The sequence below is a fragment of the Gorilla gorilla genome, chromosome 5, assembly GCF_029281585.2.
Source record: "Gorilla gorilla gorilla isolate KB3781 chromosome 5, NHGRI_mGorGor1-v2.1_pri, whole genome shotgun sequence".
NCBI classification, from domain to species: domain Eukaryota; kingdom Metazoa; phylum Chordata; class Mammalia; order Primates; family Hominidae; genus Gorilla; species Gorilla gorilla.
Window position 1 is genome coordinate 44,795,898 of NC_073229.2, and position 25,615 is coordinate 44,821,512.

The 25,615-nt window shown below is 44.5% G+C and overlaps 4 non-coding genes and 1 pseudogene across 4 annotated transcripts; 3 read left to right on the top strand and 2 right to left on the bottom strand.

Moving 5' to 3' along the window:
• Positions 1 to 12,986: 12,986 nt before the first annotated feature.
• TRNAV-CAC (transfer RNA valine (anticodon CAC)) lies at positions 12,987 to 13,059 on the bottom strand. The gene has a single exon. It is a non-coding gene; the product is annotated as a tRNA-Val (tRNA).
• Positions 13,060 to 16,748: 3,689 nt separating this feature from the next.
• On the top strand, positions 16,749 to 16,830 carry TRNAS-CGA (transfer RNA serine (anticodon CGA)). Its single transcript has one exon. It is a non-coding gene; the product is annotated as a tRNA-Ser (tRNA).
• A 1,333-nt stretch (positions 16,831 to 18,163) lies between these two features.
• LOC109027304 (large ribosomal subunit protein uL16-like) lies at positions 18,164 to 18,609 on the top strand (annotated as a pseudogene).
• Positions 18,610 to 20,800: 2,191 nt separating this feature from the next.
• Positions 20,801 to 20,873, bottom strand: TRNAR-ACG (transfer RNA arginine (anticodon ACG)). Its single transcript has one exon. It is a non-coding gene; the product is annotated as a tRNA-Arg (tRNA).
• A 1,290-nt stretch (positions 20,874 to 22,163) lies between these two features.
• On the top strand, positions 22,164 to 22,236 carry TRNAR-ACG (transfer RNA arginine (anticodon ACG)). Its single transcript has one exon. It is a non-coding gene; the product is annotated as a tRNA-Arg (tRNA).
• The last annotated feature ends 3,379 nt before the right edge of the window (positions 22,237 to 25,615 follow it).

Here is a 25,615-nt window from a genome sequence, read left to right on the forward strand (position 1 = left end):
GTTCAATTGAAACAGTTTAAGCCCAAAAAAAAGAGGTGTCAACAACCTCCACAATGGTCAAAAGATTTAGAAATATTAATTTAAAAGAATTGCAATTATTTAAGATAATTCCTATGCAATCGTCGTTAGTTGGTCCCCTAAGGGGACCTTTACAGTTAATTGTACCAATCAAAATAATAGATGCAAAACAAAACTAAAACAAATTCTATACTGTCAAAGAAATGACACTACTTACACTAAAAATCGTGCTCATTTTCCCATAATTTGGACAAATTTTAGTATGGCTGGCCCATATCCAAAAATGATTAATCCAATAATAGGCCCTAAACATCCCAAATTATAAAGGTTAATAATGGCCCAATCTCATATTCAGGTTTAAAAAGAAAAATATTAACTTGATAGAGAAGGTGAGAGACTTCAATTTGTGTATCAGTTTTCTTCCAACCGAACGGTGCCCATTCAGAGTTGTGTCAAGCCTCCTTTTATGTTGATGATCAAAAATATTAATATTCAACCTACTTCTCAAACTATTATTTCTCAAAACTGTCACCTTTTCACCTGTATTGATTCCACATTTGGTGTGAAGCCATCTGTGTTGCTGATGAGGGCTATAGAAGAAGTTTGGTTACCGGTTTCCCTCAATAACGTTAGGAAGCCTCTCCTTCCATTCATATTGTCACAAAAATGTTGAAGAGTGTTTACCAAAACAAAAAGATTTATTTTTACCCTTATAGCAGTAATTATGGGCCTTATTGCAGTCACAGCTACTGCTGCGGCTGGTGAAATTGCTTTACACTCTTCTGTTCAAACTACAAAATATATAAATAATTGACAAAAAAATTCCTCAAAATTGTGGAATTCTCAGACCTGGATAGACCAACAATTGACAAATCAAATACATGATCTTAGACAGACTATTATTTACATGGAAGATCATATAATGAGCTTAGAGCATCGATTACAAATACAATGTGATTATAATACTTCTAATTTCTACATAACTCCCTGTTCGTATAATACTACTAAACATCATTTAAAAAAAGTTAGACGTCATCTAGAAAAAAAGAAATAAAAGTTTAACATTAGATTGTAGGGTCCAGCCCTACAGGGCCTGTGGGTTTTTTCTTCGTGTGCAGAGATGAGAGATCGTAGAAAAATAAAGACACGAGACAAAGAGATAGAAGAAAAGACAGCTGGGCCCAGGGGACCACTACCCGCAATGAGCAGAGTGTGGAAGTGGCCCCGAACACAACGAGAGAGAAATCCTCATTGGGTGCCAGATGTAGGGTCCAGTCCTACAGGGCCTGTGGGTTTTCTCTTCGTGTGCAGAGATGAGAGATAGTAGAAAAATAAAGACACGAGACAAAGAGATAGAAGAAAAGACAGCTGGGCCCAGGGGACCACTACCACTGATGCGCAGTGTCCATTAGTGGCCCCAAATGCCTGGACGCACTGCTATTTATTGTATACAAGACAAGGGGGCAGGGTAAGGAGTGTGAGTCATCTCAAATGATTGATAAGGTCAAGCAAGTCACATGTCCATGTGACAGGGGGCCTTTCCCTTTGTGGTAGCCAAAGCAGAGAGGGAGGACAGCATACATCAGCATTTCTTCTATGCACTTATCAGAGATTGATCAAAGACTTTAATACTTTCACTAATTCTGCTACTGCTATCTTCTAAGAACTTAAAAGGAGGAGCCAGGTGTACAGGCAGAACATGAAAGTGGACAAGGAGTGTGACCTTTGAAGCACAGCACCCCAGGGAGACGGCTAAGCCTCCGGATGACTGTGGGCAGGCCTGGCTAATGTCAGGCCTCCAACAAGAGCTGGTGGAGCAGAGTGTTCTCTAACTCCCCCAAGGAAAGAGAGATTCCCTTTCCCAGTCTGCTAAGTAACAGGTGCCTTCCAAGGCACTGACACTACTGCTAGACCAAGGTCTGCTAAGTAACGGGTGCCTTCCCAGGCACTGGCACTACTGCTAGACCAAGGAGCCCTCAAGCGGCCTTTATCTGGGCGTGACAGAGGGCTCACACTCTAGTCTTCTGGTCACTTCTCACAATGTCCCTTCAGCTCCTAACTCTGTACGGCCTGGTTTTTCTTTGGTAATAATAATAATACAAAGATTAATACTAAAAACTAATGATTAATAATATCCATTATAATCACCTCTGTATTCTATTTCTAATATAACTTTTTCTTATCGTAATTATTTTCTTTATTATACTGGAAGAAGTTGTGCCTTCAGTCTCTTGCCTCAGCACCTGGGTGGCTTTCTGCCCACATTAGATATGGCCAAATTAAAAGACCAGGTTTTTAAAGCATCTCAGGCTCATTTAACTCTCCTGCCTGGGACTGAGATTCTCACTGAAGCTACTGATGGACTTTCAGACATAAACCCTCTTAAATGGATTAAGACCATTAGAGGATCAACGATTGCAAATTTTGCTTTAATGTGTATCTGTTTATACTGTTTGCTTTTAGTCTACAAATAGAGAAGACACCTCTGGAGAGAGACCAGACACCACGAACAAGCCTTAATAACAATGGTGGTTTTTAAAAAAAGTGGGGCATATTGGGAAAAAGGCTTGTGGGGTGCCTGCATAAGCTGGCCATAAAAATATGAGACAATAAGTTGTGGAAAGCCACAAGAGGCCTCTGAAGAGGAAAGCCTTCTTATCGCCATTATGTTCCCAGTGCAACCTGCTCTCTTATCTATAAACACTGTGTTCAAGAAGAAAGACACTCCTTTGAAGCATTGGAATGTAGACAGACATGCAGGCTCCTAGTTAAGCCCGCTCCCACTAGCTACACTCCGATAAGTTATAGATATGCTGTTTGGGCACAAAGGAGATTCATTTAAACCGCAATTGCTATAGATTATGCCTATAACACACTGCCTCCCTTTCACCGTTTCACCCTAAACGTCTGCTTCTTAGATGTAAGTGATTGTACTCAGTAAATAGTGTGGAGACTGGAGCTTGGTGCATTTTGCAGCTTCCATTTTGCAATTGGCCCCCTGGCCTCCACTCTTTATACACTTTTAACCTGTCTCTTCTCATTCCTTCATCGCCACAAAGACTTTAACTACCCTATGGGTGGTGTTGAGGCTTGTCCCCAACAAAGATCTCTCTCCACTTAGAAAGCTTTGGAGGGGCTTCTCTCAGCTCTCCAGTCCTGGCACTTGGCAGCAGAAATACAAAGTGCCCTAGATTGATTTCTCTTAGTTTTCTGGCTGTGCTCACCAACTTCAAAAGACTTTGCACCTGAGGATGCCTCAGTGGATATTCCTCTCCACTTTCCAGCCTGCCCATTCACCTTCTTTTGGGATGCTCTCCTCTAGCAGAGACAACTGGCAGTGGTTTTTTGGCTACTTGGAATTCTGTGCTTGGGTCAAGTAGGCCCACAGGCAAATCTTAAAAATCTTTTGGAGTTTTGATGGCTTTTTCCCTCATTTAGTATTCAAGGGTTTCTCTTCCTCTGCTTGTCTGCCCATCTGCCAGGAACAAGGGCAGCTAGAAACCTCTTTTCTCATATGAAGACCTCTTTCTAGGTGGAATTTGATTAGATTCCTTTGTATCAATTCCCTGGTGGGTTCAGAAAATCTACTATTTTGTAGCTTATGCTCTTGCTTTAGTTATTAAATAGAAAGAAACAGACTCTTGCAATTTTCTACAACTTAACCAGAAATGGAATTCAGTGGGGTGTATTTTTAAATACATTTCCTGATTTCTGTGCCAAAATGCCTTTTGTCATGTCTTGAAACTATTTCCTTTAAGATACATAGCAACAGCCTAGCCACTCTCACTTAGAAAACTAACAGTTTGAGGGTCCACTTCATGCCAGGTGCTTTGCATGTTGTTTTAGGTAAACTTTAAATCACACCTCATTGATCCAATGGATATTGAGATAGCCATTATTGTTCTTATATTTAAGATATGCAAAGTCACAAATAATGTCAACATGATGACACAAAAACATCAAGAAGTGAAATGGCTAACTACCTACAAGTGCATTCCTAAGCTTTACTTACATGAATCTGCTGGTCACATGAAGAGTGACAGGATGTCACATAAGCGTTTGTTTACATTTCAGAAAGTTACCTTTAATAGTGTCCATTGATTACACAGATGTTTACTGAGAACGTGACATGATCCAGTCTAGTCTTTTTTTTTTTTTGGAGAGAGAGTCTCGCTCTGTCACCCAGGGTGGAGTGCAGTGGCACAATCTCAGCTAACTGCAACCTCCGCCTCCCAGGTTCAAGCAATTCTCCTGCCTTGGCCTCCAGAGTAGCTGGGACTAGAGGCGCATGCCGCCACACCTACCTAATATTTTGTATTTTAGTAGAGATGGCATTTCACCATGTTGTCCAGGCTGTTCTCGAACTCCTGAACTCAGGCAATCTGCCCGCCTCGGCCTCCCAAAGTGGTAGGATTACAGGCGTGAGCTACTGCGCCTGGCTGATCCAGTCTATTCTTTACTGTGGTCATAATGGCCCCCAAACCACACGTGGTCTCTCCTCCACTCTTCCAGACCTCAAAATCCAGAGCACTCATGACATCTTAATAATTGCTTAAGTATCCAGATGGTCTTCTCCACCTAGGGAGTGTCTTTATTTTACCTTACGAAAGATCTTCTTGGCCGGGCGCTGTGGCTCACGACTGTAATCTCAGCACTTTGGGAGGCCACCACGGACAGATCACTTCAGGTCAGGAGTTCAAGACCAACCTGACCAACATGGTGAAACTCCTTCTCTTCTAAAAACACAAAAATTAGCCAGGTGTGATGTGTCATGTCTGTAGTTCCAGCTACTGGAGAGGCTGAGGTGGGAGAATCGCTCGAACCCAGAAGGCAGGTGGAGGTTGCAGTGAGCAGAGATCACACCACTTCACTCCAGCCTGGACAACAGATTGACACTCCGTCAAAAAAAAAAAAAGACAGGCGCAGTGGCTTATGCCTGTAATCCCAACACTTTGGGAGGCCGAGGTGGGCAGATCACGAGGTCAGGAGATCAGGACCATCCTGGCTAGCATGGTGAAACCCCATCTCTACTAAAAATACAAAAAATTAAATGGGCATGGTGGCATGCACCTGTAATCCCAGCTACTCAGGTGGCTGAGGTAAGAGAATTGCTTGAACCCGGGAGGTGGAGGTTGCAGTGAGCCAAGATCACACCACTGCACTCCAGCCTGGATGACAGAGCAAGACTCTGTCTCAAAAAAAAAAAAAAGAAAAAAGAAAAGAAAAGTAATGTCTTGGCTGGGCACAGTGGCTCACACCTGTAATACCAGCACTTTGGGAGGCTGAGGCGGGTGGATCACCTGAGGTCAAGGGTTCCTGACCAGCATGGTGAAACCCCCTCTCTACTAAAAATACAAAAATTAGCCAGGCTTGGTGATGTGCACCTATAATCCCAGATACTTGGGGGGCTGAGGCAGGAGAATCACTTGAACCCAGGAGGCAGAGGTTGCAGTGAGCCGAGATCACACCATTCCACTCCAGCCTGGGCAACAAGAGTGAAACTCCATCTCAAAAAAAAAAAAAAAAAAAAAAAAAAAGAAAAAGAAAAAAGAAACATCTCATCATATGTTTTCCCCATTCTCTAGTTGGTTCATATATTTTTTTACTGTTGAGCTCTGACAAGTGCTTTATACAGTATATTCTAGATACTAGTCTTTTACTGAATATGTTGTTTGCAAATATTTTCTCCTATCTGTAGCATGTCTTTTCTTACTATTATTAGACTCTCCAGCAGAGCAAAATGTTTTTTATTTTGACGGAATCTCATTTGTAAGTTTTTCTTTTTATGGGTCATGTTCTTGGTATCAAATCTAAGAACTCTGCCTAGCTCTAGATCCTGAAGATTTTCTCCCATGGTTTCTTCTCTTTTTTTTTTTTTTTTTTTGTAAAATTTTTCTTGTATTACATTTTACATTTAAGTATGTGATGCATTTTTATGTATTATTTGTATAAAAAGATTTCAGTCAAGATTTATTTTATACTTATTTATTTATTATTTATTATTTATTATTTATTTATTTATTTGAGATGGAGTTTCGCTCTTGTTGCCCAGGCTGGAGTGGAATGGTGTGATATTGGCTCACCACAACCTCCGCCTCCTGGGTTCAAGTGATTCTCCTGCTTCTGCCTCCTGAGTTCAAGTGATTCTCCTGCTTCTGCCTCCTGAGTAGCTGGGATTACAGGTGTGCACCACCACACGCAGCTAAGTTTTTGTATTTTTAGTAGAGACGAGGTTTCTCCATGTTGGTCAGGCTGGTCTTGAACTCCTGACCTCAGGTCATCCGCCTACCTCAGCCTCCCAAAGTGTTAGGATTACAGGCGTGAGCCACCACGCCCAGCAAGCTTTATTTTTGTTCCTATGTTTGTCCAATTGACACAATAAGTACAATGTTAGTGTGAACCCCAAAAATCTGAGACAGGTCTCAGTTAATTTAGAAAATTTATTTTGCCAACATTCAGGACGCACACCCATGTCACAGTCTCATGAAGTCCTGATGACATGTGCCCAAGGTAGTCAGAGTACAGTTTGGTTTTATGCATTTTAGGGACACATGAGACATCAATCAACATATGTAAGATGAACATTGGTTCGGTCCGGAAAGGTGGGACAACTCCAAGCAGGGGGAGAGGGCTTCCAGGTCATAGGTAGATAAGAGATAAATGGACCGGGCGCAGTGGCTCACGCCTGCAATTCCAGCACTTTGGGAGGCCGAGGCGGGCAGATTACCTGAGGTCGGGAGTTCAAGACCAGCCTGGCCAACATGGGGAAACCCCGTCTCTACTGAAAATACAAAATTAACCATGCGTGATGGCGCATGCCTGTAATCCCAGCTACTCGGGAGGTTGAGGTAGGAGAATCGCTTGAACCTGGGAGGCAGAGGTTGCGATGAGCCGAGATCGCGCCATTACACTCCAGCCTGGGCAACAAGAGTGAAACTCCGTCTCAAAAAAAAAAAACAACAACAACAAAAAAAACCTCTGTCTCAAAAAAAAAAAAAAAAAAAGAGAGATAAATGGTTGCATTTATTTGAGTTTCTAATTAGCCTCTCCAAAGGAAGCAATCAGATATGCATTTATCTCAGTGAGCAGAGGGGTGGCTTTGAATAGAATGGGAGGCAGGTTTTCCCTAAGCAGTTCCCATTTTCCCTTTAGCTTAGTGATTTTGGGAGCCCAAGATATTTTTTCTTTCACATTTGCTATAGAGTTTTTATAAAGATGCTGTTTATCAAATTGGGGAAGTTCATGTATTCCTATATTTTTGAGAATTTTTCTTTTAATTAAGAATTAGTATTGAATTTTTCTCCTCATCAATTAATATAATAATGTGATTTTCTTCCTTTGGTGTGACTATGGTACATTAATTACGTTGACTAATTTTCAAATGTTGAACAACCCTTGCATTCTTTTTTTTTTTTTTTAGACGGAGTCTCGCTCTGTCATCCAGGCTGGAGTTCAAAGGCGAGATCTTTGCTCACTGCAACCTCAGCCTCCCAGGTTGAAGTGATTCTCGTACCTCAGCCTCCAGAGTAGCTGGAATTACAGGCACATGCCACCATGCCCGGCTAATGTTTTGCATTTTTAGTAGAAACAGGGTTTCCCAGCGTGGGCCAGGCTGGTCATAGAACTCCTGACCTCAAGTTATACTCCTGCCTTGGCCTCCCAGACCTCTGAAAGTGCTGGGATTACAAGTGTGAGCAACAACGCCTGGCCATGAACCACCCCTGCATTCTACTTGGTGATTATCTTGGTTTGCTAGGGCTACCATAGATGGGTGGACTTAAACAATGGAAATGTATTTTCTCGCAGCTGAGCCTAGAAATCCAAGAGCAAGGTGTCAGCCGGTTTGATTCCTTTTAAGGTAGCTCTCCTTGACTTGCAGAAGGCTGCCTTCTCGTTGTGTCCTCCCATGATTAACCACTCAGTCTGTGTGTTGCCTGTGTCCTAATCTCTCTTTTTTTTTTTTTTTTTGGAGACTGAGTGTCGCTCTGTCGCCCAGGCTGGAGTGCAGTGGCGCAATCTCGGCTCACTGCAACCTCTGCCTCCCGCTCAGCCTCCTACCTTCCTGTCTCAGCCTCTCGAGTAGCTGGGATTACAGGCGTGCGCTAATTTTGTCAGGCCTGGCTGAATCTTGTATTTTTTTTTTAAAGTAGAGACAGGGTTTCGCCATTTTGGCCAGGCTGGTCTCGAACTACTGACCTCAGGTAGTCTGCCCGCCTCGGCCTTCCAAAGCGCTAGGATTACAGGCATGAGCCACTGCGCCCGGCCCCTAATCTCTTCTTATAAAGACACCAGTAATATTGTATTAGAGCTCATCCATATTCCCTCATTTTACTTTAATAACTTCTTTAAAGATCTTATCTCCACATATAGTCACATTCTAAGGAACTGGGAGTTAGGACTTCAGAATATACATTTTGGGAGAACACAGTTCAGCCAATAACAGTCATAGTGTATAATTCTTTTTCTCTATTACTGTATTCTATTTGATAATATTGTGTTAAAAATTGTTGTATCCGTGTTGATGAGATGTATTGGTCTGCAGTTTTCTTTTTTGTGCTGCCTTTGTCTGCCTTTATTTATTTATTTATTTATTTATTTATTTATTTATTTGAGACGGAGTCTCTCTCTGTCACTCAGGCTGGAGTGCAGTGGCGCGATCTTGGCTCACTGCAAGCTCCGCCTCCTGGGTTCACGCCATTCTCCTACCTCAGCCTCCCAAGTAACTGGGACTACAGGCGCCCACCACCAAGCCCGGCTAATTTTTTTTGTATTTTTATTAGAGAAGGGGTTTCACCATGTTAGCCAGAATGGTCTCCATCTCCTGACCTCGTGATCCGGCCACCTCGGCCTCCCAAAGTGCTCGGATTACAGGCGTGACCCACCGCGCCTGGCCTATTTTTATTTTTTTGAGACGGAGTTTCGCTCGTGTTGCCCAGGCTTGAGTGCAATGGAAAGATCTCGGCTCGCTGCAACCTCCATTTCCTGGGTTCAAGCGATTCTCCTGCTCAGCCTCCCGAGGAGCTGGGATTAAAGGCGTCCGCCACCATGCCCAGCTAATTTTTGTATATTTAGCAGAGACGGGCTTTATCCATGTTGGCCAGGCTGGTCTCGAAACCGCAGGTTATCAGCCCGCCTCGCCCTCCCAAAGTGCTGGCATTACAGGCGCAAGCCACCTAGCCTGGCCTTAAACAAGTTCTTATAAGAAGAGAGAGGAAAAGTCTCAGGATTCATACTCTTGGGATGTAAATAAATGTCTCCAGAGTGGAAGATAAGATAAGCATCTCCGTGTTTATAAGCCTTAAAATGTCTCCATGGTTCCAGGAGAGAGAAATTGTATTATCCTTCAAATGACATAACACTTTTGAAATGTGAGAAGCAAATTGGTCTAGGGAAACCAGAACATTCACTAATGTGTCAATTTCCCTTGCCCAGAAAGCCAAACCATGCAGAACATGAAAATATTCACTTCCTGACAACACCTTTCAAAAAGAGAGATTTAAGGTAGTCTGATGTCTCATTCTATTTTCACTAATTATTTAAATATGAAGGCTTTTTCTTTTTTTCTTTTCTTCCTTTTTTTTTTTTCCAGATAGGGCCTTATTCTGTCACCCAGGCTGGAGTGCAGTGGAGTGATCTTGGCTCACTGCAACCTCCATCTCCCAGGTTTAAGTGATCTTTCCTCCTCAGCCTCCCAAGTAGCTGGGACTACAGGAGTGCTCCACCACACTCAGCTAATTTTTTGTAGAGATAGGGTTTCACCATGTGGCCCAGGCTGGTGTTAAACTCCTGAGCTCAAACGATCTGCCGGCCTCGACTTCCAAAGCATGCTGGGATTATAGGTGTAAGCCACCATGCCCAGCCTTGAGAACATATTTTCAAATGTATTTTACATTTTACATTTGCCCAGTTTTCCAATTTTTAGGCAAAACATTTACCAAACAAAAGATGGCATCTTAAGCAGTTTTTTCTTTCTTATTTTATTGGTCCTTAAGGCTGATTACTCCTTTTGTGAGCTATTTCTGAAGACAGTTATTTGTCAGAAGACTGTGGGGATTTTTCTCTTATACTTATTCATTTATACAATCCAGAAATTAGCAGGATCAAAACCAGTGGAAACACATAGACACTTACAGCTTTTTATTTTAAGGTCAAAGTACTTACAACATTTTAATTTTAATTTTAATTTTTTGAGATGGAGTCTCACTCTGTTGCCTAGGCTGGAGTGCAGTGTCATAATCTCAGCTCACTGCAACCTCCACCTCCCAGGTTCAAGCAATTCTTTTGCCTCAGCCTCCTGAGTAGCTGGGATTACAGGCATCTACCACCACATCCAGCTAATTTTTGTATTTTAAGTAGAGACGAGGTTTCATCATGCTGGCCAGCCAGGCTGGTCTTGAACTCCTGACCTCAGGTGATCCTGACCTCAGCCTCCCAAAGTGCTGGGATTACAGGCGTGAGCCACCGTGCCCGGCCTTAAAACATTTTTAATAAGCCCACAGAGTCATTTAGCAAAGGAAGCCCACTCTTCCTTCACCCTGCAAAGTTAGTATACCGCTGCCAGAAAGAAAGACGGCTAAACTTCATCCTCTGCAAGCTATCTGTTTTTTAAACATTATCCTTATGGCCTAAGCAAGGGAGAAAAACAACATCTTTTCTCACCAAGTTCATGGCTGAGGCCTCTATAACAAAATACAGATTAAACAAGAGAAAAGCATACAAGTGTATTTAACATAAGTTTTGTGTGATATGAGAGACTAGAAATGAAGACCTAAAGAAACAGGGAAACATTTGTAGTTTTATGATAGGTTGACGAAAAGAAGATAGTTATGCAGAAGTATAATTGTACAAAGAGGGTGTGATGTAAGGATAATAAACTGGGGGAATTTAGCAAGGCTTACTTGTTCAGGTTCTTCTGTGTGTCCCTGTGTCTTCAGAGAAAAACATGTTCCTTTCCTCCAGTTATAGGAAGGGCACCTCTGGAATGAAGATCTCCTGACCTGCTTTAGGGCAGAAGGGCTACAGAAAAGTGAGAGTGACCTACTTGCTTCTGTGGTTTTGTCAAATGTCAAGATGTCATATCTCGGGGTAGCATGTTCTGAACTCCATCATCTGAATTATCTTATTTAGTTATTTACTTGGTGGTTGCAAGAAAGCTCCCCAAAACAGGAACTCTGTTTTATTCATGACTATATCTCCAGAGCTTTTTGCCACAAATTCCTATGTAGTGTTTGCATTTCTGACCATTTGCTTGAATTACCTCTACTATTGTTTATTCCATAACTACTCTTTTGGCTTCTGTGATGTCAGTTGTCCTGACTTTCTTTCTATTCCTCTGATACTTGTCATAGTCTTCTTCATAGGACCCTCTTCTCATAAAACTGCAGGATCGAAACTCTTTTTTTTTTTTTTTTTTTTTTTTGAGACAGCATCTTGCTCTGTCACCCAGGCTAAAGAGTGTAGTCGTGCGATCTCGGCTCATTGCAACCTCTGCCCCTCAGGTTCATGCGATTCTCCTGCCTCAGCATCCTGAGTAGCTAGGATTACAGGCACGCACCATGACGCTTGGCTGATTTTTTGTATTTTTAGTAGAGACAGGGTTTCACCATGTTGGTCAGGCTGGTCTCCAACTTCTGGCCTCAGGTAATTCACCCACCTGGGCCTCCCAAAGTGCTGGGATTACAGGCGTGAGCCAAGGCACCCGGCTGAAACTCCTTTTAAACCACTTAGATTGGAATGCTGCTGTTGAAATTGAATTGGGTGATCTTTACTATCTCTTGAAGAGCTACTTTTAAAAAATAGTAACAGTTGTATTAATCAGGGTTCTCCAGAGAAACAGAACCAATAGGAGGTGTGTATATACAGAAAGATATTTATTTTAAGGCATAGGTTCACACAACTGTGGAGGTTGACAAAGATTATTTGTTTGGTCAAACTTTAGTCAGGCTCCTGAACTGTCTCCAGGGCCCATCTGTGTTCTTCCTTGTAAAACCAGTTTTAGCAAGTACCCTGATAAATCAGTTTAACAAGAATCCCCTACCCTTGATATCTGCTCCCCCTCGATAGCTGATCAGGTTCCTCATCCTCCACCATCCCCCAGGTAAGGTCTGATGGCCCTGGCCTGTCTTCAGCAAGAATCCTGTTAGGTCTGTTCAGCCAGAATCCCCTTACCCCTGATGCTTCCTCTTAGTAATTTTCCATCCACTGACCACCCACCACCCTGATCCTTGGCTATAAATTCCCACTTGTCCATGCAGTATTCAGAGTTGAGCCCAATCTCTTCTCTACTGCAAGACTCCTTTGTGGACCCTATTACCTACCATGGTGGTCCTGAATAAAGTCTCTCTTACCATGATTTAATAAGTGTCCTTAACTGAAGAGCCTCAGATCGCAGCCCGCTGCCACCTGCGTCCTGGGCTAAGAGGCAGCATCAAGGATAAGGGGGATTCCGGCTAAACAGACTTAACAGGATTCTTGTTACTTGCCCGAGGTCCTTGTCAGTTCTTAAGGACAGGTGCTTTGCATTATCCTCCAGCACTCTCCCACCCACTGCAACATTCCCCTCTCACCATGCAGGTGGTAAGTAAATTTTGGTTGAAAATATTTATCCAGCAAGAGATAAATTGCCGGGCTAATGTCACCGCCGGACGCCCGGGTAGTCGCCACTTGGTTTAAAGGCGGAGCTGTTCTTGCATTTCAAAGAAATCCAGATTCCGAAAGTAAGTAACAACCATGCCCGTGGCCCGGTTCCTTTCTCTTACACTCTTCCAAGGACCCCTTTTAGACGTAGAGGAAACCCCGCAGAAGTGATAGGGAGAGGGGGAAAGCTCTTTTACAGTGGCGAAACCACGTGGCTGCGAGGGCTTCTCAGGGAGAGCTCCTGTTTTCAAAGTCTGGCAAATTTATCAGTTTGATTTTTCTTAAACATTTATATTTTTATGGAGTAGAAAATCTACCAAACGAGTAAAGAATGTTTCCGCCCGGTTTCAAACCGGGGACCTTTCGCGTGTGAGGCGAACGAGATAACCACTCCACTACGGAAACAACTGTGGGAAAGGGTTACCCACATCCCCCCCGCCCCCATCCCCACCCCCTCGCTTAACTAAGAGGGCTTTGCCTGAAGGGCCTGGACTGCCTTATACGTCTGTTTAGAAAATGATCGTTGTGGTGCAGTTCTCTCCTTTTACTGTTTTCGAAAACAAAAGCAATTCATAACCAAGCTTCCCCAGGGCTCCAATTCCCGCACAAATTTCAAACACGGAAAGCTAGAACGGAATGCTAGAGAATTTTATTTCAAGACCTCCCTATGCTGTCTATGCACGTTTGTTTATCTGCAAAACCCGCCCCGATAGTCATATCTTGGTGACTTTTGGGAAAACCATGAAGGAGCGACCTGAGACCAGGAGATAATTGGAGGCCATCAGCACTTTCTGCCATAGCTGCTCTCATCATTTTGTTTGCAGTCAAATAACTAGAAGTAGTCATGGCTTCTGGGAAATATAGGGAAGCAGATGAAACATGCAAAGAACACCACCAACTCTGCTACAGAAAGCAAATGCAAAAAGATACAGTCTTTGCCCCCAAGGAAATCAGAGTCTAGTAATGTCTTCCTTATAAGATCATGATGATATATTTTTTCTATTGTCTTATTGCCCAAAGGTATAGCCATTGAAGACAAGAATCAAAACAAGATTATAGTTCATCTAACTTTTGAATCTTATGCTCTTTCTAGCATAATTGTACTGGACACATTATATTAAGGCAAAATATTTTAAGTCATCTTGGACTTGTAGCCTCTAGAACTGTGAGAAAAGTAATTTTTGTTCAATCCACCCAGTCTGTGGTATCTTATGGCAGCTCAAGTTTACTAATACAGGTGTGTTTACTATAATGAGTACAAGCAGTAATCAGAATAGTCTGACTCAGAGATCTTTGACATTGATGACTATACTATATAACATCCCTAGAATTAAAATAAGTATGCAACTTATTAATATCTTACTTGATCTGTATAAGCAGAAAAGTCTAGTAGATAGAAGTCTGACCTGAATCAGCAAAACAGAGAATCATGGCCTCCCAACCAATTCCCAGATATGAGCCAGCTTTGACTGAGGAGAAGGTAAGCTTCTCTTGAAAAAGAATACTCATAGCTTAGTACAAATTTATACTGTCATTCTTCCTCCCTTCTCTAAAGGGGCCTGTGTCCATTTACCAGAGTGACTGTGCTTTGGGAAAGGGGAAATAGGCAGACTTTTCAGGAATTACTAAACAAAGATCCTGAACTGACATTAATTCCTAGAGATACTAAGCATCACTATTGTCCACCTGGCAAATTAGGGACTCAGAGAGGTCAGACAATCAATGAAATTTTGCCTCTGGTGCATTTCACTATAGGCACAGCAGATCCCTGAACCTACTCTGTAGTTATTTTCCCAATTCCAAACAGAATATTTATATTGTTTCTATGAGTGATAGAGTGCAGGCTATTATGGTATAAAAGGCCAAGAGGAAGCCACTGGAAATTCCTCTACCTATGAAAATTATAAACCGAAAGGAATATTGTACTCCTGGAGGGATTGCAGAAAGGATGGCACCATCAAGGACTTGAAAGATGCAGGGCTGGTGGTTCTTACCATATCTCTATTCAACTCATTATTCAACTGCGGAAGACAAATGGATTATGGAGAATGATGGTGAATTATTGAAAATTTGGTCAGGTAAATATTCCAATTGCATCTGCTATTCCAGATGTGGTTTCATTAATGGAAATATTAACACATCTCCTGGTACCTGCTATGCTGTTATTGATATGGTTAGTTCTTTTTTCTCTATACTTAATCATTAAGACCATCAGAAGCAGTGGTCTTTTAGCTGGCAAGGCCAGCAGTACACCTTATCTGCCCTACTGTTGCAGGACTTTTCCTTAGTTCAGCTAAAGATGGGGTTCTTTGTCCCACGGCCATGAAAATTCAGGGTTGCAGACAATTTGGTGAGTAAGACAGGGTTTTATTGGGTGAAAAGGGAAAAAGGGGGAAACAGGGACTCTCGCAAGGCCAGAGTCCCTCCACTAGAGCGCTTCTACTTCCCGCCCAGGAGTTGGAATCCCAGGTTCCACATAGGAAGAGGAAGGGCCAGGATCCTCCCAGCTGCAAACATCATGAACTTCCTGAGGCTCCACCTCAGTGGGTAGGCTGGTTGGAATCCAGGGACCCCCTCCCACCTGGCTGTCTCACTACCTTGGGGATATATTGAGTCTCTAACCCTGTGTCACCAACTAGTCCACAGGGAGGTTTATCACCTTACCATTCCATAGAACATCATACTGGTCTCTTACATTAATTATATTTTTAGTGACAAGAAGGTAGCAACTACTCTATAACATTGGTAAGACATTTGTATGCCAGACGGTGGGAAATAAACCTCACAAAGAATCAGAGCCTTACTACCTCAGTGAAATTTCTAGGTGTCCAATTGTCAGAAACATTATGAGTTGCTGCATCTGATACCTTTTCTTATTAAGAAAGCAGTGGCCGGGCGCGGTGGCTCACTCCTCTAATCCCAGCACTTTGGGAGGTCGAGGCGGGCGGATCACGAGGTCAGGAGATCGAGACCATCCTAGCTAACACAGTGAAACCCCGTCACTAATAAAAAAAAAAAATACAAAAAATTCGCCAGGCGTGGCGGGCCCCTGTAGTCCCAGCTACTCGGGAGGCTGAGCCAGGAGAATGGCGTGAACCCGGGAGGCGGAGCTTGCATTGAGCCGAGATCGTGCCACTGCACTCCAGCCTGGGCGACAGAGCGAGACTCTGTCTCAAAAAAAAAAAAAAAAAAAAAAAGAAAGAAAGTGGTACAATACTGAGTAGAACATACTGAGTAGAACTCTTTGGATTTGGGAGGCAACATTTGGGCACGCTGCACCAAACCATTTATCAAGTAACCTGAAAATATCCCAGTTTTGAGTGGGGGCCTAGAACAGGAAATGGTTCTGCAACAGGACCACGTTGCAGCTCAAGCGACTCTGCCACTGGGACCATAAGAACCAGAAGAGTTGATCTTTCTTCAAGTGTCAGAGAAGAGGGATGTTATCTGGAGGCTTTGGCAAATTTCTACAGGTGAATCACGGCAGAGAACTTTAGAATTTCAGAGCAAAGTTATGCCATCCTCTGTGGGTAACTACTCTTCTTTAGACAAATAGCTTTTACCAGCTTTTTTTTTTTTTAAACCAGGTTCTTAGTACAGTCTGAATGCTTGACCACATACCACCACATTACCATATGGCCTCAGATGCAGATCTTGAACTGGATAGTGTGTGTTACCAAGCCATAAATTTAGACATGCACAGCAGCGTTCCATTATCAAATGGAAATGGGATGTATTAAATAAAGCTTGAGCAGCTCCTAAAGGCACAAGTAGGTTGCATGAGGAAGTGGCACAGCTGTTCATGGCATCTACTCTTGCTATATTGCCTTCTCTTTATTTGTGTGTGTGTGTGTGTGTGTACATCTACATCTATGGCCTCATAAGAGTTCTAAATTACCAGTTGACTGAAGAAGAAAAAACTCAAGAATGGTTTATAGATGTTCTGTACAATATGCAGGCACCACTTGAAAGTAAACAGCTGCAGCCCCACAGCCCCACATACAAATAAACAAGAGAGGCTAGCAGTGAGAATTACAGCATGCCGGGACCTATGCGTATGTGTTTTTGATGCATAAATAGTAACCATTCAGAGGGCTGTGATGGCCGAGTGGTTAAGGCGTTGGACTCGAAATCCAATGGGGTCTTCCCGCGCAGGTTCAAATCCTGCTCACAGTGCTTTTCGGTATCTCTCTCTCTCTCTCTCTCTCTTTTTTTGTTTTTCTAAATCACAAATCGCTGTGACTCTCAGTCTTTCATCTTATTTCACATACAAACTGAGAAGAGGGCCGCGTCCTATCTCGAGCTCTGTGTTGGACCGCGCACCTTTACCCTAAGCACCCGGACCCGCTCCTCCCAGCTGAGCCTCAGTGAACCCTTGAGCCCCGGGCGGTGCTTCCATCAAAGATCTACCTACTCCTCAGAGTCCACAGGAAGCCTGGGGCTTCTTGGGCTTTCACAATAGTTGCTCACTTTGTTTTGAGATTGCTAAATGGGAAAGCAGCGACAGATCCTAATGGCAAAGAGTAAATTTTGCTTTAAAAATACAACTCCCCTCACTCAGGCGCGGTGGCTCACGCCTGTAATCCCAGCACTTTGGGAGGCTGAGGCAGGAGAATTGCTTGAACCCAGGAGGTGAAGGTTGCGGTGAGCCGAGATCAGGCCACTGCAGTCCAGCCTGGGCAACAGAGCGAGACTCCGTCTCAAAAAAATAAATAAAAAATAAAAATAAAAATACGACTCCCCAGGGCGGGCGCAGTGGCTCACACCTGTAGTCCCAGCGCTTTCGGAGGCCAGGCGTGGTGGCGGGCACCTGTAGTCCCAGCTACGCGGGAGGCTGAGGCAGAGAATTGCTTGAACCCGGGGGGCGGAGGTTGCAGTGAGCCGAGATCGCGCCACTGCACTCCAGCCTGGGGCTGGGTGACAGAAAGAGAAAAAAATAAAATAAAAATAAAATAATAATTTAAAAAAACACCAAACAAACAACAACAACAAAAACTCCCTGTACTGATAATAGAAATGTAGGTAAGCATCATTAAGTAGTTCTGTGGTATTAAAAACAAACCAGGCTGATGATAATTTAAAAGATCTAAGATCATAAATATCCATTAGTATGTGTGTGCCTGGCACTCTTAAAAAGAGTGAACAGGCTGGGCACGGTGGCTCACGCCTGTAATCCCAGCACTTTGGGAGGCCGAGGAGGGAGGATCACGAGGTCAGGAGATCGAGACCATCCTGGCTACCACGGTGAAACCCCGTCTCGACTAAAAATACAAAAAAAAAAAAAAAAATTAGCTGGGCGTGGTGGCGGGCGCCTGTAGTCCCAGCTATTCGGGAGGCTGAGGCAGGAGAATGGCGTGAACCCGGGAGGCGGAGCTTGCAGTGAGCGGAGAGCGCGCCACTGCACTCCAGCCTGGGTGACAGATCGAGACTCCGTCTCCAAAAAAAAAAAAAAAAAAAAGTGAATAGAGCTCTTTCCCTTCGGCGTGCCACTGAAGATCCTGGTGTCACCATGGGCCGCCGCCGCGCCCGTTGTTACTGGTATTGTGAAAACAAGCCGTATCCAAAGTCTTGCTTCTGCTGAGGTGTCCCTGATGCCAAGATTCGCATCTTAGACCTGGGAAGCAAGCAAAAGTGGATGAGTTTCCGCTCTGTGGTCACATGGCGTCAGATGAATATGAGCAGCTCTCCTCTGAAGCCCTGGTGGCTGCCCAAATTTGTGCCAATAAGTACATAGTAAAAAGTTGTGGCAAAAATGGCTTTCATATCCGAGTGCGGCTGCACCCCTTCCACGTCATCTGCATCAACAGGATGTTGTCCTGTGCTGGGACTGACAGGCTCCAAACAGGTATGGGAGGTGCCTTTGGAAAGCCCGCAAGGCACTGTGGCCAGGATTCTCATTGGCCAAGTTATCATGTCCATTCGCACCAAGCTGCAGAACAAGGAGCATGTGATTGAGGCCCTTCGCAGGGCCAAGTTCAAGTTCCCTGGACGCCAGAAGGTCCACATTTCAAAGAAGGGGGGCTTCACCAAGTTCAATGCAGATGAATTTGAAGACATGGTGGCTGAGAAGCGGCTCATCCCAGATGGCTGTGGGATCAAGTACATCCCCGATCGTGGCCCTCTGGACAAGGGAGGGCTTTGCGCTCATGAGGGCTTCCACTGTGCTGCCTCCTCTTAATACTCGCCGTAAATCCTACTTCCTGTCCAAAAAAAAGCAAAAACAAAAAAACAAAACCAACAAAAAAAGCAGTGAATAGAAATGAGGAAATTGAGACAAAAGGCGGATACACAACTTAGCCAAGGCTACAAGGAAGGAGTCGGGATAAAGGCTCTGTGCACTGTGGCTGTAATGGGGCCCAAAACTACCGAGCTTCTCACTTTCAGAGGAGAGGACCACCCACCCCCGTTTATAAATACTTCTGCATTTTCACGTGCCTATTTCGCCTACATTGAGTCCTTAAATAATATTTAGCCAATTTATCTAATGATGACTGTTATAATTTAACTTTATATTTATATTAACTCCAAGTTTCTAGGTTGCTAAATGAATTTTGTTGTTAAAATGTTTACCATTTTTTTTCTTTTGAGACGGGCAGGGCAGGGGAGGGGGTGGCGAGCAGCGCCGTGTCTCGCTGTGTTGCCCAGGCTGTTCTCTAAATCTTGGGCTTAAGTGATCCTCCCGCCTATGCCTCCCAAAGTGCTGGGATTACAGGTGTGAGCCACTGTGCCCAGCCAAAATGTTTACCTTTCTTGAATTATTACATCAATTTTACCTAATTTGGGGAAGGAAGATGTTTCTTTCTTTTTTCTTTCCTTTTTCTTTTCTTTTCTTTTTTTTTTTTTTTTTTTTTTTTTTTTTTTTTTTTTTTGAGACGGAGCATCATTCTTGTTGCCCAGGCTGGAGTGCAACGGCGCGATCTAGGCTCACTGCAACCTCCGCCTCCCGGGGTCAAGCGATTCTCCTGCGTCAGCCTCCCGAGCTGGATTACAGGCATGTGCCACCACGCCCGGCTAATTTTTGTGTGTGTTTTTAGTAGAGACGAGGCTTCACCATGTTCGCCAGGCTGGTGTCGAACTCCTGACCTCAGGTGATCCACCCACCTCGGCCTCCTGGAGTGCTGGGATTACAGGCATTAGCCATCGCACCCAGCCTGAGAGATGTTTCTTAAAATCTTTTCTGTTGCATAGAGTCTTATAACTACAGAAGAAATTACTTCCTCTGTAATGGTTTTGTGGTTATGGTTCTTTTGTTATGATTCTTTGGAGAATGAGATGGAAAACATATGATGTATACCCCAAGAATGTATTTTATTCCATTTTCTTTTTCATTATCTCAAAATTTTAAAGTATTTTGATCTCTACTGTTCCACACAAAGCATCAGTATCCAACATAAGTATATTAAAAAATGGAATTATTTAATGAATGAACAGATGAACCGACTGCATAAATTAATGAAGCTTTCGCAAGTGCAATAGACACAAGGGGGCGGTGGCTCACGCTTCTAATCTCAGCACTTTGGGAGGCTGAGGTGGGCGGATCACCTGAGATCGGGAGTTCGAATCCAGCCTGACCAACATGGAGAAACTCTGTCTCTACTAAAAATACAAAATTAGACGGGCGTGGGTGGCGCATGCCTGTAATCCCAGCTACTCGGGAGGCTGAGTCAGGAGAATCGCTTGACCCCGGTAGACAAAGGTTGTGGTGAGCCGAAATTGCCCCATTGAACTCCAGCCTGGTCATCAAGAGCGAAACTCCATTTCAAAAAAAAAGAAAAAAAGGAAAACACACAGGATGATATTTTTCTTTAAAAATTAAAAAAAAAAAAAAAAAAAAAAAAGACCGGGCGCGGTGGCTCACGTCTGTAATCCAAGTACTTTGGGAGGCCGAGGCGCTCTGATCACCTTAGGTCAGGAGTTCGAGACCAGCCTGGCCGACATGGTGAAACCCCGTCTCTACTTAAAATACAAAAATTATCCGAGCGTGGTGGCAGGCGCCTGTATTACTAGCTACTCGGGAGGCTGAGGCAAGAGAATTGCTTGAACCCGGGAAGCGGAGGTTGCAGTGAGCCGAAATCGCGCCATTGCCCTCCAGCCTGGGGGACAAGAGCGATAATTCGTGTGGAGGGGTGGAAAAGAAGTAAGGCTCCGAGCCAGCCAGGAGTCGAACCTAGAATCTTCTGATCCGTAGTCAGACGCGTTATCCATTGCGCCACTGGCCCGTCGTCGTGGGCCTGTCGATTATCTGTTTTTCATTAGGATCACTAAGAAAATAGTTGGTTTGCAATGCAACCAGGCGTACATTGAACAAGACTGTGGATTCTAGCAAAGCGCGATAGTCTTTGTGGTCAATTTAAATAAGTTTCACTCCCTTCAGATATTTATATTTATAAAGAAATTTTCTGCTTTGGAACATCATGTACATAATAGAGTTACTGTCGTTGACATTTGTTTCCTTGATGTGCCCGCTTCTTTCTTTTTTTCTTTTCTTTTCTTTTTTTTTCTTTATGAGACGGAGTCTCCTTCTGTCACCAAGGCTGGAGTGGAGTGGCGCGATCTCGGCTGACTGCAACCTCCGCCTCCCCGGCTCAAGCGATTCTCCTGCCTCAGCCTCTCGATGAGCTGGGATTACAGGCGCGCGCCACCACGCCAGGCTAATTTTTTGTGTTTTTAATAGAGACAGAGTTTCACCATGTTGGCCAGGCTGGTGTCGAACTCCTGACCTCAAGTGATCAACCTGCCTCCCAAAGTGCTGGGATTACAGGCGTAAGCCACGGCGCCCGGCCTGGGAGATGTTTCTTAATGTCTTTTCTGTTGCATAAAGTATGAAATTATTTTCTCTGTAATGATTCTTTGGTTATGTTTCTTTTGTTATGGTTCTTCGGAGAATGAAATGGAAAACATATGATGTATACCTCAAGAAAGTATTTTATTCCATTTTCTTTTTCATTATCTCAAAATTTTTAAAGTATTTGGATCTCTGATCACTGTTCCACACAAAGCATCAGTATTCAACACAAGTATGTTTAAAAAATGAAATTATTTAATGAATGAGCAGATGCACCGACTGCATAAATTAATGAAGCTTTCACAAGTGCAACAGACACAAGGGGGCGGTGGCTCACGCTTGTAATCCCCGCACTTTGGGAGGCGGAGGCGGGCGGATCACCTGATGTCAGGAGCTGGAGACCAGCCTGGCCGACATGGTGAAACCCCGTCTCTACTAAAAATACAAAAATCAGCCGGGAGTGGTGGCGCGCGCCTGTAATCCCAGATACTCAAGAGGCTGGGGCAGGAGAATCGCTTGAACCCGAGAGGCGGAGGTTGCAGTGAGCCGAGATCGCGCCAGTGCACTCTAGACTGGGCGAGAGAGCGGGACTCTGTCTCATTAAAAAACAAAAACAAAAACAAAAACAAAAACAAAAACAAAAACAAAAACAAAAAGCGGGTACATCAATGATAGATAATCGACAGATGCAGACTGACTGGCCAGTAGTCAAAAGCGCAACCGAGGGCCAGTGGCGCAATGGATAACGCGTCTGACTACGGATCAGAAGATTCTAGGTTCGACTCCTAGCTGGCTCGGGTGTCAGTTTTGGCTCTTTTTTTTTTTTTTTTTTTTTTTTAAGAAAAATATCCTGTGTGTTTTCAAACTGATGACAGAAACCGGTTCTTAAAGTCCTTTGAAAGAAAATTCATCTGATCTGGCTCTTCACCTTGCACCGTACTGCTGCACATCACAATCCTGACCTTTAAGTCTGGTTTAAAGTTAAGTATCAAACTGAAATTTGAGACCTTAAGTCTCTTCGGAAATTGCTTTTTTTCTTTTTTTTTTTGAGACAGAGTCTCGCTCTGTCGCCCAGGCTGGAGCGCACTGGCTGCATCTCGGCACACTGCAACCTCTGCCTCCCGGGTTCAAGCAATTCTCCTGCCTCAGCCTCCCAAATAGCTGGTACTACAGGCTGACGCCGCCAGGCCTGGCTAATTTTTTGTATTTTAGTAGAGACAGGGGTTTCACCGTGTTGCCCAGGCTGGTCGCAAACTCCAGATCTCAGGCAATTCGCCCTCCTTGGCCTCCCCGAAGTGCTGGGATTACAGGCGTGAGCCACCGCGCCCGGCCTGGAAATTGCATTTTTTAAATCTCCCCTTTCCTTTTTTTTCCCAACTGATACTGAGAAATGGGTTGGTTCAAAGAGATCTCTGGAAAGACAACTCAAAAAATTCAAACATTCGACAACAAAAAGAAGTAAAGTTCTAGGCCGGGCATGGTGGCTCAAGTCTGTAATCCCAGTACTTTGAGAGGCCGAGGAGGGCGGATCACCTGGGGTCAGGAGTTCGAGACCAGCCTGGCCAACACAGCTCTACTAAGCATGGCTCTACTAAAAATACAAAAATTAGCCAGACATGGTAATGCGCTCCTGTAATCCCAGCTACTCGGAAAGTTGAGGCAGGAGAATCTCTTGAACCCGGGAGGTGGAGGTTGTAGTTAGCCGAGATGGCGCCACTGCACTCCAGCCTGGGCTGTAGAGCGAGACACTGTCTCAAAATAAATAAATAAAATAAAATAAAATAAAGTTACAATACGTGCTACAAAGTGAATGAACCTTGAAAATACTATGCTAAGGAAAAGAAGCCAAACACGGAAAGCTACATATTGTATGATTCAATTTATAGAAAATGTCTAGAATAGAAAAATCTGTAAAGGTAGAAAGTGTTAATATTTGCCAGGGGCTGGAGAAAGAGGGGAATGAGTAGGGAGTTTGTTTGGGATGATGAGAATGGTTTGAAATTAGATAATGGTGATAGTTGCACAAGTCTGTGAATACACTAAAAAGCAGTGAATTGTACACCTTCAAAAGTTGGATTTTATGTTATGTTAATTATATCTTAATTTTTTAAATCCAAATTAAAAAAACAATATTGACCTACCGACTTTTTTTCTTTTCTTTTGAGTCTGGATCTCCCTTTGTCGCCCAGGCTGGAGTGCAGTGGCTCCATCTCGGCTTACTGCAACGTCCGCCTCCAGGTGTAAGCCCTTCTCATGCCTCAGCCTCCGGAATAGCTGTGACTACAGGTGTCCGCCGCCACCCCCGGCTAATTTTTGTATTTTTAGGCGGAGCGTGGTGGCTCACGCCTGTAATGCCAGCACTTTGGGAGGCCGAGGCGGGCGGATCACTTGAGGTCAGGAGTTTGAGACCAGCCTGACCAACGTGGTGAAACCCTGTCTCTGTTAAAAATACAAAAATTAGCCAAGCGTGGTTGTGGGCGCCAGTAATCCCAGCTACCCGGGAGGCTGAGGCAGGAGAATCGCTTGAACCCGGGAGGCAGAGGTTGCAGGGAGCCGAGATCGCGCGACTGCACTCCAGCTCGGCCCACAAGAGCGAAACCCGCCAAAAACAAAACAAAAGAAAACAAAACAAAAAAGTAGAAAGGAAGGAAGGAAATTTTTAGTAGAGACGGGGTTTCGCCATGTTGGTCAGGTTAGTCTCGAACTCCTGAACTGAAGTGATCCGCCCGCCTCAGCCTCCCAAAGTACAGGGGTTACAGGCCTGAGCTACCGCGACCGACCGACATTTTTCTTTATTCTTTTTTTTACTTTGTTTTTGTTTTTGTTTTTTTTGGTTTTTTGTTTTTTTCAGACGGAGTGTTGCCCTGTTGCCCAGGCTGGACTGGAGTGCAGTAGCAGGATGTCAGCTCACTGCAGCCTCTGTCTCCCGAGTTCCAGCGATTCTCCTGCCTCAGCCTCCCGGGTAGATGGGATTACAGCAGTATGCCACCGCGCTCGGCTAATTTCTTTTTTATTTATTTATTTATTTATTTTTGGTATATTTAGTAGAGATGGGGTTTCGCCATTTTGGCCATGCTGGTCTCGAACTCCTGACCTCAGGTGATCCGTCCGCCTCGGCCTCCCAAAGTTCTGGGATTACAGGCATGAGCCGCCGCCCGACCACTTTTTTTAGTATTTTAAATCAAGTATCTTTTTGTTTGTTTGTTTCTTCTGTGCCTATGCTTACCCAGACAGTTTCTTCATTTATTTTCCCCCGCCTTGGGCAGGCTTTCACTCTTCAGACCCTTTCCTGCGCAACTTTGTCCCTGAGCATAGGTCCTGGACGTAAAAGAAGGGACTTCGTCTGGAGAAATATTGAATCAAGAAAGGCGCGGCTGTGAAGAATAGAAATCAGTGTCTCCCTTAGGCTCTCAGTTCGGCGATCTTGGTAACGCCCTGTCCCATGCCTGCGAACGCGATTCAGCCTCGATATCCCCGTCCAGTCCCACGATCGCACCAAGAGGAGCGTGCGAGCCTCCCTGCTACATACTGACACTAAGAAACCAGACTTGAAAGGGATCCCAGACAAACGTTAAACATGCAACAAGAGGGAGAGGGTGTAAGGAAGAGACATCCTTGGGGCGGTGTCTGATAAAACAGATGGCTCGCCTCTCCCTCTCCCTCTCCCTCTCCCTCTCCCTCTCCCTCTCCCTCTCCCTCTCCCTCTCCCTCTCCCTCTCCCTCTCCCTCTCCCTCTCCCTCTCCCTCTCCCTCTCCCCACGGTCTCCCTCTCCCTCTCTTTCCACGGTCTCCCTCTCCCTCTCTTTCCACGGTCTCCCTCTGATGCCGAGCCGAAGCTGGACGGTACTGCTGCCATCTCAGCTCACTGCAACCTCCCTGCCTGATTCTCCTGCCTCAGCCTGCCGAGTGCCTGCGATTGCAGGCGCGCGCCGCCACGCCTGACTGGTTTTCGTATTTTTTTTGGTGGAGACGGGGCTTCGCTGTGTCGGCCGGGCTGGTCTCCAGCTCCTAACCACGAGTGATCTGCCAGCCTCGGCCTCCCGAGGTGCCGGGATTGCAGACGGAGTCTCATTAACTCGGTGCTCAATGGCGCCCATGCTGGAGTGCAGTGGCGTGATCTCGGCTCGCTGCAACCACCTCCCAGCCGCCTGCCTTGGCCTCCCAAAGAGCCGAGAT